The sequence below is a fragment of the Garra rufa genome, chromosome 15 (assembly GCF_049309525.1).
Source record: "Garra rufa chromosome 15, GarRuf1.0, whole genome shotgun sequence".
Classification (NCBI taxonomy): domain Eukaryota; kingdom Metazoa; phylum Chordata; class Actinopteri; order Cypriniformes; family Cyprinidae; genus Garra; species Garra rufa.
This window is the reverse complement of record NC_133375.1, coordinates 22,624,098-22,640,524: the sequence shown is the minus strand read 5'-3', so window position 1 is coordinate 22,640,524 and position 16,427 is coordinate 22,624,098. Positions and strand designations below refer to the sequence as shown.

Here is a 16,427-nt window from a genome sequence, read left to right as displayed (position 1 = left end):
GTTTAATGAGTGGAAAGATAACAAAGCAAAGCAACGTTAGCTGCAATGAAAACAGATGAGGGCACATACAGTGTAATAATAATTTTTTCATGTTTTGTTATGTTGCAGCCTTATTTTTCAAACAACCAGGACTCTTCCTAGAGCTGGTCAAATTGAGCAATTGATGGAGAAGGGCTTTGGCTAGAGTGGTGACCAAGAACCTGATGGTCAATCTATTTGAGCTCCATGATCATATGTGGAGAGAAGAAACCTACAGAAGGACAAACATCACTGCAACACTCCACCGATCTGGGCTTTATGGCAGTGTGGCAAGACCCACTCCTTTCCTGAGAAAGTGAAGACACATGAACACTTGGAATTTGCACAAAAAAGCACCTAAAGATTGTGAAAAAATACCCCCAGACTGTGAGAAACAAGATGCTCTGATCTGATGAACCTCAATTCCAAACATCGTGTATGGAGAAAACCACTGCTCATCTCCTGAAGAGTACCATCCCAAAAGTAAGTTGTGCTGGTAGGAGCCTCTTGCTGTGGGGATGTTTTTCAGCGGCAGGGATTGAGGGACTCATCAGAGTAGAAGGAAATCTCAATACACCAAAGTATAGAGGTAGCCTTGATGAAAACCCAGTCCAAAGCATTCAGAACCTCAGACTGGGCAGAAGGTTCACCTTCCAACAGGACAATGGCCCTAAGCACACAGCAAGTGTGGCTTATAGACAACTCTGTGAATGTCCTTGAGTGGCCCAGTCACAGTCTGGGCTTGAACCCAATCAAACATTGCAGGAGAAATCTGAAAATGTGCATCTTCCCCATCCAAGCTGACAAGGCTTGAGAGGTAAAGAGGTGAGGAGGAGAATGGGAGATTATTACCCAAAAAGCCTTGAGGCTGTAAAGGTGCTTCCGCTAAGTACTGAGTTAAGGTTATGAATACTTATGCAATGTACTTATTTCAGTTTTTTTATTTTTAATACATTTACAAAGCTGTTACAATTCTGTTTTTGCTTTGTCATAGTAAAGTGTATGAAGTGTAGATTGATGTGGAAAAAAGTAATGTAAAGCAGTTTAACATAAGGCAGCAACTAAAAAATAAAGGGGTATGAATACTTTTGCAAGGCACTGTAAATACAGCTCCTGTTTGGGGCAGTTTGCGAGCTTTTGTCCACAAAAATGATAAGAGCACACATTATTATATTTAAATATACAATTTTAAAAGAGTCCATGTAATAATTATCACCTGCAGATTGCAAAAAATAGGATTTCACAAACCAACCGCTACCATTATAGCAGGTCATTAAAGTCATTGAAAACACACGCACACTTTCACACAAAACACATAGTGAGAGCACTTGAGCGCCTGCCACTTCAAATCCTCAACTGTGCTAACATGTCCAAAAATATTCTGTCTCCAGCTGTTGAAAGTCAACTACTGGCTTCTCATCTCTGTGCAGAGCTCACACAATAAACCCACCTGTGTGGCATTCATCAGAATCAACACAATGCAACAGCGACGCTTTTTTATCTCAGGAAAAAGGCAGACATCTGTTCGCAACCCTCTATGCCGGCACTGCTTTTATGGATCTCTAATTTAATGTGTCCCTTCTGTTCTCCAGAATAATATCACACACAGCACTGCTTACAGCTGGATCATCATCACTTAACAATAGGCAATTATCTGAGCTCTAACCAGCTGCACTCTCCAAAGGACAAAGAGGAAATCCAAACTGTCCAAAGTTGAAAAAGCTGCTAAACAACATATTAGTGAACTTTGGAAAGAATGACTTTTGCCCATTAATTAACAGTAACCATATGTTGCAATGGTACTCATTTATGGAACTATAACTACTGTTGATAGCCGTTGGCACCTGAAAGGTCATATTTATAATGAGCAGCACATAATCGAACAATAACGTGAATTAATTAATAAGGAGAAATGATAAAAACTCTTGTCTTGTTTCATGTGATTCGTATGAAATATCAGATACATTTTACAAACATCTGCATCTAAGGCTTCCTAATTCTTACCGAGAGAGAGAGAGCATATCTGTCCTGTATAATTTTACTGCCACCTAGTGGTCAGTTTCATAATGTCACAGTTTAATTTTTAAGAATATGAATGACAATTATTCAAAAAAGTGACTGACCTGTGCTTAACATAGAAAAATGTCTGTTTGTCAAAAGATGGTCCTGTGTCACATAGGTAAAATCAGAACTCACATTAAACAGAAACTAGTGTAAGAATTTAATACAAATATCACACAAATAAATTGCATACAAGCAGAAAACATCTTCATGTCGAGTCAGCAGCAGCACTTTTCTTTTGTAATATTGTCTTTCCTGTGCAATGCTTTGTTCAATTGATTTTTTCTTTTCCCTGAGGATACTGCCAATCATTTCCTTGCATTTTCACATTCTCTTTGCACTTTATAGTTTAATATTATCTGTCTGAAAGACGTTTTTAAGACTTTTAAAATGATAATTGCAATTAAACTGCTGGGAGATGTACACACTGTATATTGCTATGGGAGTTTCATGGGAAATGAAGAAATTGAAGAAAGCAAATTAAAATAAATGTTTTGTGTGTAGTTCTCTTATATCTTCCTATTCACTGCCACAAAGCAATAATGCTTTTAATATACTAATGACAGAATGGTTTATTATTGAAAAGTTATTGCATTTTGAGCAATTACCCAACATTTAACGGAAAATATTGGAGCTCAAAAGCAAATTCTTTAAAGAAAATTTTACTTTTGTGTGACTGAGCAATAATTGCAATTTAATTGTGCATGTAAAATTAGATTAAAATTTCATGCTTTACTAATAAATGCATTTAATTTGATTTACAAAGTCTGACATTCCAGAGAATGCACATAATTATGCATACCATATATTAAATATCAATTAATACACAGTATATGCTTCATTGATTTACTTGCTGTAAATGATTATCTTATTCATTTTGTGTGTCTCAGCCATATTCAAACACGCCAGGCACAGCACCTTTCCCTTAAACTTTTCACATTAATATTAATGAGCTGCAGATGAGACAAAACTTTTATATTAAAATAATAAGTAATGACTTCATGTCTACTTCGCTGACAATCACTGTTTGAACAATATGTTCATATCCGTGGCATGTAATGCCGTTTTATGTCCTCTAGATGTCTCTACCCTCTCTTATTTTCAAGAATGAGGAGAACGTGAGTCACACAGGAACAATTTACACATTCTAAAGTCATTTTATAAAGTTTGTTCACCTGACAAACTCCTCTTATACAGAGCTTAGAGTCTTCTTGTCCGGATTTAAAGTTAAGCACTGGCTGTATGCTTCTATTGAGCTGTAATCGCAGAGAAATTGTTAGATAAACAAAAGACAAACATTATCACTCATGAATCACATGACTCTACCTTCAGAAGCACGTGCGAATAACGTTACCTTGTAATCTGAGAAACAGAAAAGCAGCTCGTTAGGCCTGACTCATCATTAGAGGTCTACAGTTCTGTTGTTTTCTGCTGTTGCAGGGTCAGCCTTACATAAACAGCAGGTGAGGCTTTAGTTTAGACCCGTGGTCATAGCAACATAAGTCACATACCAAGAAGACAGAAAACAGGCAACCAATATACTCACAGTGACTCACGTGTAAAACATAAGCATTGCACTTCTGTTCTAAATAATTTGACCTACACTACCAGTCAAAAGTTGTTGAACAGTACAAAAAGTAACATTTTGAAATAATTTTACTATTTTAAAATGCAATTTATTCCTGTGATTTCAAAGTAGAATTTAACATCATTAGTCACATTATCCTTCAGTAATCATTCTAATATTCTGATTTGCTGCTCAAAAAAAAATATTATTATTATTTTTATTATGTTGAAAACAGCTGAGTAGAATTTTTCAGTTTTTTTTTTTTTTTGATGAATAGAAGGTTCAGAAAAACAGCATTTATCTGAAATAGAAATCTTTTGTAACATTATAAATGTCTTTATCATCATTTTTGATCAGTTTAATGCATCCTTAATAACTAAAAGTATTATTTCTATAATTTCTTCGTAACCCTTCCAGGCTTAGTGAGCAGAAGATAGTTCTTTAAAAACATTAAGAATCTTACTGTTCAAAAACTTTTGACTGGTTTAAATCTTAAACGTACTAAGTCAATATTGAAAACTTTATTTCCTTTTTTTGTGAACAGAAGAGAAACGTTTTAATTACAACAATACTTCAACCAGAGAAAATTTCCTGTTTCTTATTATACACAGCAGGTTGTCATCTTATGGCTATATAAAGTTATCACATCATAGGTTAATAAGCATATTGTCATCACTATGGAGACAGCGGAGGGCTGACAGATTGTTGACAGAACATCATATGCAAATTAATATCACCACATTCTGATTGTACATTCTGTTATAGACAAACTAGACATCCCTTATTTCTCTCCAGTTTACTTTTTTAAGATTCTGATAATCAGAAAATGTTAGCTTTGGATGTCTAATAATGAAGCTTTTCCAGACTACAGAGAACCTGAGGTCTTGTGACTGCACAGAAGAACCTAAATAGACATAATACAGCAAAGCAAGGTTTTCATCCAGTGGTTTGTAGAGAAATACATACAGTATGTACTATATATATTATTTTCTTAGATTTGTAAAACATCAACCTTTTTCTTTAAGGCGGAAGTAACCCTGATAGACGTCTGTTAAAAGTTAGTCAGTAAATGTTAAAACTGTTTGCACTACAAACCAGTGAGTTCATAATTAAGATAATACATTCAAATAATGTGGTAAGACAAACCAATTTGCAGTATCAAGCAGCAAATAGAGCTAATTTGTACAGGTAAAAATAGCTGGACGGATGAGACCGGAAGCCAGGCTCAAAATTTACAAATGGCTGCATCAACTCTTACAGAAAGAAAAAGGTTTGTGGATAACTACTAAGCAATTTGTAACTATATAACCAATGATCTGTTAAGCATTAGGCCTATGTAGGCTACTTATAATAGTTTTAGTTCCTAATAAAAGTTATGAAGAAGGCTCTACAGAGACAGTCTATTTTTATATAACTATATTCACAGATTCACAAATTCCAAGTTTGAGGTTTGGGGTGGAAACAGGCCTGTTGATATGGCTGATTACTATTCATTTTAAACCATCCTAAAAGAGGATCTGTGACCTGTAAAAAAGAAAACATGATTTCACTGGAAACCACAAACCAAAATCATACAAATTATCTAATTGCTGTAGACTACCAGATCAAACGCGCTCTGATTCTGACTCACTGATGAAAAGTTGAAAAGTCCGAGTCATTTGCACGAATCGGTTCTTTTAAACAATTCGATTCATGTGAACGGTTAACCACTATTTAGAATAGATGCTCCTTGATAAAACGTTGTTAAGTGGTCCTGACATGACCAATGCTGTATTAAGGCTTTCGTTTACGATTGAAATTTTTATTTAATGCATCCAGTTCAGTTTGTTTTTGCATTTTGCAGCCAAGATTCATCATATAGAAACCATTTCGGATTTAAAAATAAGTTCTTTATGATGAACAGTAGGCCTACTAAAATTAATATTATTCTGCTAAAAAAGCATTGCTATTCGGAAAAAGAAACCCTGCTATGATTAAAAACAATTCCTTCACGTTTTCAGCTACGCTAATGCGAATCGGACCTCTGAAATGAGCTGAAACGATAAGGATTCGTGATTCATTCTGACAGGTTTTGTGAACTGGTTGAGTCGCTTCATTACAAAGGTCCGACTCAAAAGACTGTTTTTATATAACTATTTATATTTACAGATGTACACATTCCAGGTGCCACTGTGCCTGTTGAGTTAGCCTGTTAATTAAACCATCCTAAAAGAGGAACTGTGATTTCACCACCCTTTTAAAAAGAGCCATTTTAAAAAGTGAACATGATTTCATTGGAAACCACAAACCAAAACTTACACAAATGATCCAAAAGTCTAATCGGTTCTTTTGAACAGTTCGACTCAGATAAATGGTGACCACTATTTAGAGTATATGCTCATTCCTAAAACGTTGTCAGGTGGTCCTGGTGTGACAAACCAAGGCTGTTTATTACGGCTTTCGTTCGAGATTTATCCTAGGTTATTATTCATGCTAATGCATCTAGTTCAGATTGTTTTTGGACTTTGCAGACAAAATGTATCATATAAACAGTAATTTAAAGGATTTAAAAATAACTTCTTTACAATTAACAATACAAAAGTTCATATTATTTGGCTGAAAAAAAATATGCTATAAATAGAACCAATTCCTTCACCTTTTCAGCTTGTGCCAATCTGAAATGAGCTTGGTTCAATGAGTCAGTGAGTCATTTGAGAAACGATTGGACTGATTCGTGATTCATTCAGACAGGACTCAAAAGACTATATAACTGTTTCTATTCACAGTTTCACGTTTGCAACTGTGAAAATAGCCTGTTGATGGACTACTATTAATAAACCATCCTAAAAGAGGAACTGTGAGTTTACCACCCTTTTAAAAGGAGCTAAAAAAGTGAATATGGTTTCATTGGAAACCACAAAGCAAAACTTGCTCAAATTATCTAATTGCTGTGGCCTACCAGATCAAAACCGCTCTGAAACAAACGCACTGATGAAAAAAGTCAGACTTAATCCTTTTGCGCAAATCGGTTCTTTTTAACAGTTCGATTCAAATAAACGGTTAAGGACTATTTAGATGTTCATTGCTAAATGTTGTCAAGTGTTCCTGATGTATGTACAGTATTTTAGGATTTAAAAATAACTTATTTACAATAAACAATACTAAAGTTCATATTATTCGGTGTGTTATTATAAGTGTTACTGTTTAGAAAAAAAATGCTATGATTAAAACCAATTCCTTCACGTTTTCAGCTAATGCGAATCGGACCTTCTGAAACAAGCTCGGTGAGTCATTTGAGAAACGATTGGACTGATTCGTGATTCATTCAGACCGGTTTTGTGAACTGGTTCGATCGCTTCATTACAAAGATCCGACTCAAAACACTATTCCTTCAGGAAGCATAAAGAACTGCATATGGTGCATTTGGAATTCAATCAACTGGTCCTGCTCACACTGCGCCCACACCTCAGCCCCCTACCGCCGCTCGTGCCAATGATGTCATTCTATTTTAACGGCTGGGGGGCGAGGCTGTAACCGACAGCTCCTCCCTTTGAGCCAATAGCGATCGAGCCTAGCCTGTGTCCACGGTCTGTGGGAGGATCTAACGGCAGCGCTCCGCTCCTCCACGGCCAGCCAAACACTTCAACACACACTGCGCCAAGCAAAAACGAAACCTTCAGCGCTGAAACTTCAGTTTGATAAGAAGGTAAGAGTTCATTTTGAAAGCATTAAGGATTGTTTTTAATTCTGATTGGGTCGTGGATAAAGCAAGAACCCTTTCACGGCTTAACACTTCTGCAGGGAGAAAAGAAGTAGGTGTTGGCTTCAGAAAAGCGTCTTTAATGAAGATCAACAACTTGACGGGTTTCTTAAAAAGCCTGGAAAACATACACGCCAACAGAAAAGACTGTGATCTATTAGGACACAGAAGCGTCGCCGAAGTTGTGGTCTGTTTCGCGGTGGTCACCACCTGTTTTCACGCACAGCTCGGTATCGCAGTGTTTGTTTTTGACCACAGCACTGGATTCAGAAGGATTTGGCTTGGGAGTGTGAGGCAACACCCCTGTTGAACACCTCACTTCGCTGTGTTTAGGTCCATGAGGTCGTAGTTCAGTTCAGAAATGCAACCAGTACACTATATACGCTCATAAAGGCACATAGATGAGCGTTCCTTAATGAAACTTGAAGATGAAAGACCGCGCCTCGAAATAAAATAACTAACTTTAAGCTCATAGTGCGGGTTCATGTTACACATTTGTGCGCTTTAGGCGCGTTCATGACAAACTTTTATTTATGTAAGTTATTAGGTTTTTATTTTTATTTTGGGTCAATGACGTGATGGTCATGTATTTTGAAATGGGAAAAGTTTTTATTAATCGCTAAAGTTTTACACGTAACTTTTAAGTAATATAATTAAAATGTACACTCGCGTGATAAAAAAAGAAAAAAAAAATCTTCATGGAGCAGGTCGCCTATCCCGAAGGCCGCCATGTCGAAGTCACATGACACGAATGTCCATTATATGGATAAAAAGGAACAAAATAATTAATAAAACTGCCTAGGATATTCTTGAAGAAAGGAAATGTTGAAATTATTGTAAATAATTAGTACAATGATTAAATGAAATGTTTATAAATAAAAGATTAATTTTATTTACATTAATTACACTATTTAAAAACTAATTTGAATCATTTTAGTGGTTTATGCTTGATGGGTACACCACTTGAAATTTATTATTTTAATTGTTTTTTTATTATTATTATTATTTTTTTTAGAAAACATAATTATGTTTTTGAAAACACACAAATATGACTTTCTGTAATTCAGGATTTTGTCATTGACCCAAGTATGTTTTGGACAGAAACAGCTGGTCATGGTCTGTTTTGTAGGCTACCGAAAGCGAAATGTTCATATGCTTCATTTAAAAACTTGTTAGACAGGAATGATTCAGGTGTTTGTGTTTAAAGTAGTGACTGAAGGAAAACTCCCTTACTGTGTTTGGGAAGGAAGAGGCCACATTTCAGCAGGAATTTCCGAGCTATTCTCTCTGAAAAAGACCACCGCCACATTAGAACAATGTTTACATCTCCAGGTCTCAATGCCTGTGGCACAAAACGTATTGAGCTTTGCAGTGCTGTGCCTACAGAGTACTGTAATATTCACTGTATACACAGAAAGAGCATGACTTACTACTTGTCTATGTACAATTTTTGATGCATAAAAGAATTGGAGGGTCTGAATTGCACTATTATCTCTTGATAAAAATGCCTAAGTATGCCAGTCATACTAGGGAGGCTACGTCTGCTGTGCCACCTCAGCATTGCCAACAGGTGTGGGCCCGCAGCCACACCACTCTCTGTATATGAGAGGTGCAGGTCGATATCTGGGTCATTATTCAGCTCACTGTGTAAACATCAAAGTGAGGCGCACTGGTTTGATTCGGAAGCAGCCTTCAGTACTTCAGTGGGCACTAAGCCACAAATAACATTTGTGATGCAACCTCTGCTCATGCTAAATAATTGCAAAATAATCAAAACAGAACTGATGTTTTATCTGAAAATCAATTATTGAATGTGTTTATGAGGGCGGGAGGTTTGTTTGTTTACATTTATCTTACATAAGCAGAATGTTTTCGAGAGTGGTTTCCTGCTTGCTAAAATCAAGTAGATGTCCTGGAGTGGCGTCTGTATGCTGTTGTGGTCCTCTGGGCTGTTTTCAGCTCCTCTGGTATCAGACATTTGCAAAGTAGAGGAACGCTTGGATCCAGCAGCAAGGAGCTTCAGATCTATTTTGCACCACCTGGTATTTTTAAGTTAGAAGTGTGAAGTCTACCTTGCCCTCAGGGGCCACAGGTAATGTCAAAAGTTCGGGGCCAGTATTTATTAAATCGATGTTTCACGGTGTCAACAAATACTATTAAGCAGCACAACAGTTTTCACCTGTGATGATGATACTAAATGTTACTTGAGAACCAAATTAGCAAATTAGGTTAAGTTCACACTGCAGGCAAATGTGGCCCAAATCCGATTGTTTTTTTTTTTGTTTTTTTTGCTCACATGTGACTCTGATCTGTTTTTCTCATGACAGTGTGAACAGCACAAACCACTTAGAATCTGACCTTTTGAATTCCAATCTGTGCCACTACTATATGTGGTGATAAATCTGATATAGGTCAGATGTTTTGCAATGCGACCACAGTCTAAACAATCATATCAGAATTTATGCAACTTTTACGTCGCTCTGAATCAATATTCGTCACAATTCTGCGCTCACGGGAGCCACTTCAAAGATTTTACATACCCAAGTTATCAAGAAAAATTGCAAAAGGTAGTCAGTGGAAGTACAGTGATGTGTCAGAACTCATAAGTATTACAGTAACAACTCTATATACAAGCAAAGCATGAGGGCTCATATCATAAAACTCTGCTCTTTTCTGTCACATACTTGTCTTTATTTTCATATTGCTTGTGCAGAATTTCACTTGCTTCAAAAGCAGATCACACGATAAATAAACGCATAATCAATTACTTTATGTCCTTCGTGTTTACTTCAGTATGACAGCACGCTGCACAAGTGTTGCCAAGTCAACAGTTTTCCCGCAGAATTGGGCTACTTTTTTAGTGTTGCTGCAAGTTGCTTTTCTAGTCCATGGGTTGAAGTGACCCCACTAATGCGGTATTTACACTCTGGAATGCAATTGGGATAGTTTTGGACTAGTTTTGAGAAGCAATTGGGCAGACTTTATGAAAACCTGGCAACCCTGTTTATATTGTTCTTTTGCGCATGTGGGTCAGTTTAGATTAGATTAGATTCAACTTTATTGTCATTACACATGTACAAGTACAAGGCAACAAAATGCAGTTTAGGTCTAACCAGGAGTGCAATAAGCAGCAAGTGCAGGATCTAGGTATAATTTATAGTTATAAGTCAAGTCAAGATTATTTATACAGCGCTTTTTACAATACAAGTTGTCAAAGCAACCTTACAGTATTAAAATAATAATGCAAGAGTTCCATATTGCAACAAAGTCAAATTGGAGAGGACTTATCTGGTTCCCATGGCCTTGTGCCAGTGGCTGTTTAGGGTAGGAGTTCTTTCTTGATGATCTGGGGCTCATCTAGTTGACACGGTATCCGCTGACATTCGGCTTTAGGTGTTGATCCACCATCTGCTCTAGGTTTGGACTGGATCCGGGGGACTGCAGTGACCATCTGATCTGGATACGGTCTGGATCTGGTGGTTATGGTGACCTGGGAATAAGAAAAGATAAGTGCACTAATGTACAGGGAGAAACTATGGATAATATTTACAGATGAAGTACTGTGAGCATAATTTACAGATGCTAATTAACTGCAATTAGAATGTACAAATAGCTGAACATAATTTCTTAGCAGTTTAGGATCACGATTGGAATTGAGCACTAAGAATCATGTGACACTGAAGACTGGAGTAATGACTGTTAAGAAATTCAGCTTTGCTGTAAGGAATATATGTGACACTGGACCACAAAACAATAAATACAATAAATCAGTCATTTTTGAAATTGAGATTTATATACCATCTGAAAGCTGAATAAATAGGATAATATTTGGCTGAGATACAACTATTTAAAAATCTGGAATCTGAGGGTGCAAAAAAATAAAAATAAATAAATAAAAATATTAAGAAAATTGCCTTTGAAGTTGTCCAAATGAAGTTTTTACACTGTAAAAAAATCACCAGTTTCAACTTAAAAACTTAAGTTTAGCAGCTGCCTTAAAATGTTAAGTTAAATCAACTTAAGTCATTTAAACTCACAAGTTAAATCAACTAATTTTGATTGTAATAAGTTAAAATGACTTGTAATTTTAAGCTGATTTAACTTAAGTTCAGCAGCTGCCTTAAGCTTTTAAGTTAAATCAGCTTAAAATTACAAGTCATTTTAACTTATTACAATCAAAATTAGTTGATTTAACTTGTGAGTTTAAATGACTTAAGTTGATTTAACTTAACATTTTAAGGCAGCTGCTAAACTTAAGTTTTTAAGTTGAAACTGGTGAAAACTATTTACAGTGATAGCTATGCATATTACTAATCCAAAATTAAGTTTATATATATATTTACGGTAGGATATTTACAATTTATCTTCATGGAACATGATCTTGAACACACACACACACACACACACACACACACACACACACACACACAATTGTAATATGTCACAAAATTGTTTTTACAGTATTTTTGATCAAATACATGCATTATACAAGCTGTATAATGCTAAAGTTGCAGCACAGTTGTACTTTGCTTGACCTTAACTCGAACCCCGACTCATGGTTCTTTCTCATCCCGTCCCCGTCTGGATTCCTTGCTGTGTCTCTTTAACGACCAAGCAGTCCTTGACCTAAATAAGTTTAAAAACCCTTGATCTCACAAAGGTCGGGCATTAATTCAGCTGGATTCCTAAGTGTCATGCTACTGAAAAAAGGAAAGCAGATTCTTTATGATGTAAATAAAAGTATTCAGAATTGTGAATAATTTTTTTTGACACCGCTCACTGTAAAAACAGAGAGAATCGGACATGTCCAAACTAGCAGCTGCTACTTTTCACTCACTTTCTGACTGCTTAAAGATCAGTTTTAGTGTGCAGTGTCTGATTTTGAGTGATTGTCCATGGAAAGCTTTTCAGGTCAGTGTTAGCCCTCTGGGCTACAGCCCATTTACTCTACTACGATGGCGACCAGATCGTGTGAGAAAAAGGGAAAAAAAGAGTAGAGAAGGAGGAGAAAGAGAGGACGGTCTTTAATTAGGACACCCTCTTTTTCTCCTCTCCAACTCCCCCTCTCTCTAGGAACAAGAACAAACATTCAAGTAGGTCAGACCCTTCTGCTTTTTCTGTCCTTTTAGTTTGAAGAAATCTGTCCATTCTGTTTTGCTAGGCTGAGGCGTTTTTTCTTTCTTTCTTTGGAAGCTGAAATCAGAGACACACTCGTCACTTAGAAATGCGCAGTCACTCGTTACAACTATGTGATATTAATCATTGTTTCTAATAAACTTTAGGATAGGAACTTTGTTTGAAGTTGTGCTATATTTGTTTCTGATTTCCCGCCTTGATGTGTGTGATACACTGGAAGTGTTTCCTCTCTCTCAGTGTGATAAGGAAGCCAAACATCAGCGGGGCCTCGGGAGGCCTTTAAATTAGAGTTTAATCTTCTGTGCTCTTCCCTGTTCTGTCGTGTGGAGAATCTGATCTAAGGATCCGCTGCTGCTCCACAGAAGCGTGAGGCAGTTGTGTGCTTGTGTCTAGCGTTTGCTGTTGATTGGCTATCACCCTCGGGGTCAATGAATCCTGTAATAAAAGTGTTGCTGTAGCAATCTGCAGCAAGTGTCACTGGGATTGTGCTTCAGCAAGTGGTTTGTAAAATACCTCATCTGGCTTTCCACACCAACACACACACACACATAGTGTCTCGTCTCACGCAAGTGATAAGATATTACACTGCCAAAAAAACAAAAAAAAAACAGTTTTACACAGTGACGGGAGCAGGGTAATTAGTGATTGTTGTGACTGGTGTGAAGTAGTTATTGATTATTGTGGCTGAAGGTAGACTAAATATTGATTTGCAGTGGCTAGAGTCCTTGTTGATTTGTTGTGTTATGGGTGTATTGTGATTACTGATGATTGACACACTTTACATTATTTTAGTGAGACTAAAACAATAATTTGTCTTAATTTAAAATAATTAGTTGTTAATTTGTCATATTTGGAAAGTTAATGTTAAGAACCTGGCTGAAATCATACCATTCCAGTTTTTGCAAAGTAGGACATTTAGCGTAGGGGTCGACTGTTATGTGTTTTTCAGAGCTGATACCGATTATTACAGATCAAGTAGACCGATAACCGATAATTTGGACCGATATCTGGTGTAAAAAAGAAAAATATGTTGAAATTAAGAACAAAGGCTCTGACAAAAAACATTATATGCTTTTAAATATTTTATCAGCAAATCAGTTTGAAAATGACCGTTGCTGATTATAAAAATGCTTAATATCGACACCAATAATCGGTCGATCCATGTTTAGTGGCTGGTTTCTTAGATTAGAAAGATTGCCACTTGCAAATATTATGAAAAGTTATAAGCCATGAGCAACCAAACAAAACAACAAGGTGAATCACAACATTACAAACTTAGATTTTAACCAAAAAAAAAAAATAATTTGAAATTTGAGCAAGAAGAAAAAGGTACAACACTGTGTACTAATATAAAATATAAAACTATCGATTTAAAGATGTGAAACAAATTGTACATAGGGCTGGGCGATATGGCTGAAAACTATATCACGATATCAGTGTTTCATATCGGTCGATATCGATAATTATTGATATTTTTATGACCCATTTAAAATAAGGACCAGGAGAAAAATATATTACACTCAAGCATTTTTATTTTAAACTTAACCTGCCTCTGATCATTATCCCCTCAGTTATTAAGACAGAAATGTCAACAACCATGGAAAACTCAAATAATTAAAGTAAACATAGGTCTAAAGTCGCAATATACACTTAATTATCTCTTAATCCTCAATTCAAACCCCATTCATTGTCGATGAAGTGAATGGTCAAGCTAATGTTTGGCCCAGAAGTACGGCTTGACCACAGGTCAGAGGTTGTTGCAAAGTACTTGGCTGATTATATTTTTTTCTGCACAGATTGCTGGTTGCCAGTAGCCAACATTACGTCTTTCCCAGTACTTTAGCCTATACTTTGTGTAATAACAAAAATATTTAAGTGAAAAAATAAGTTACTGTTACTGTTAAAATTAATACATAGAAGAAAAATTATATTCAGTTAAAAAAGGTTTAATAATAATAGTTTTTTTCAACAATTAAGTGGTGACTCTTTATTTTTTTTTTTTTATCATATATATTGTTTTATGTAAATATTTAAATGTGAACATATAAACACCTACATTATACTGTACAGTAATACAAGACTAATATTGTTCTGTTACATGTTAAACCGTACTTTTATTTTGACAGGTTGCCGTGAAGTTTCAGTGTGTAATTCAGTATGAATGATGCTAGTTTCACTAATGAAACGGTAAAATTGACAAAAAGTGACACTCACAGCAGCTTTGGAGATGTATTTATTGGAGTTAGGGCTGGGCGGTATACCTTTTCATACCGAATACCGGTGTTTTTTTTTTTAATGATATTCATTTTTCAAATACCCCAATACCGGTGAGTGTGTGCGTACAAAGCGCTGGGAACACGTATGTTGACGCAAACAGAAACCGCAGCTTGCACGTGCTTGTCTGAAGCAACACATCTGAGGTGTGGACGTATTTCAGTATATCTGAGAAAGACCCAGGGTTAGCGATTTGCAAAACTTGTAATGCCGAAATTTCAAGAGGGGGTGTGTCTGCAGTGATGAGAGCAGAGATCGGCGCATTGTGCGCATACAGTAGCTTTCAATGAGAGAAAAACAATGGCTTTACGTTGGTGTTACGTCGCAATATTTTAAAGATATTTCTTTTCTATATACTGTATTTTTATTAATATTTATGCTTTAAAGCCAATGGATATCACACAAGCAATGTGGAAACTGATCAATATGTTAAAGTGAAAGTAAAAACTGACTTTCAGCATCTGATGTGCATTCTTTCAGACAATGAGAGACGATTATACTTCATATGCTGATATTAATTTAGTCCCTTAATATTTTTCTTGTGCCCCGAACATGGTGGGAAAAATAAATAAAAAAGAAACGTATTTTGTGTAAGGTTTGTTTTTGAAAGTCTTAAATAAAGCTCTTAATTTTCATTGATGACTGCAGTGTTATTAGGGGGTTATGAAAGTCATAATTATGATTTCAGGTGGTCTAAAATGTGGGACTGAAAGACAAGAATTGCGATGAAACTTCAAAAGGCTATCCATTGAATAAATATGAGCGCTGCACGTTTCAAAATCATTTGTTGCGCTGCTTTGTATACTACCAATCTGACAGCGCCTCCTGCTGGAAGAGAAACGCGTAGACTTGTAAATGTGAACTTGTGAAGAATGCACAATAAAGTGTTGTGTATTTTGACTGCAAATCATGAATTCTGATTTCTCCACCTCATTACAACTATGAGTGCCACTGTCACTTCTTTGTGAACAGCAGCATTTTGTAAGACCAATCAAACCTGGGTTAATACTAGTCCGGTCAATGTAAGCCAATATACTGCAGTAATTATTATCTAATTTATTAGGAAATGTGGTTAACACCTAGTCATGCAGGAAAAAAAAATACCGTCATATACCGTGATACCGTATAATTTTGAAAAATACCGTGATATAAATTTTTGGTCATACCGCCCAGCTCTAATTGGAGTTTGTCTGTTCATGTGAGATGCAAAGGCCAAAAATTAGCGGGAGCGTCACGTGTGCAGTGCGTGTAGTGAAAATGAAACGCGTCTCCTCCATTCATACATAAAGAGGCAAACGGAACATGCAGGATTCTTATTGAAACGGTCTTTTTGCATTTCAGTTTTCACAGACACTAGTCCATATCGCGATCTGAATTAATTAACAGACCAACTTTTGATTTATTGATCCAAAAATCGACGAATTCCGCGGCATTCCGCCCTATAGTAATGTCCGTTTTTAAGAATGGAGTCCGCGATCCCGTCTGTGAGTAGACATTGTAAACACGCGATCATGTAGAGACAGAAATCAAATGCCGTCCTGTAATAAGATAAATAACATAAGGCTATTTAGTTTGTTTAATACAACAACATGGACCCGTTCTGTAGGAAAGATAACCTTAACTTCTATTGTG

General features: G+C 36.2%; 1 protein-coding gene across 1 annotated transcript in view; it reads left to right on the top strand.

The window, feature by feature from the left end:
• Positions 1-7,223: 7,223 nt before the first annotated feature.
• rhocb (ras homolog family member Cb) overlaps positions 7,224-16,427 on the top strand; it is a 29,779-nt gene continuing 20,575 nt past the window's right edge. Inside the window, exon 1 of the mRNA XM_073818626.1 lies at positions 7,224-7,331. The gene's annotated coding sequence lies outside the window, so the exon portion shown is untranslated. The remainder of the gene's footprint in view (positions 7,332-16,427) is intronic.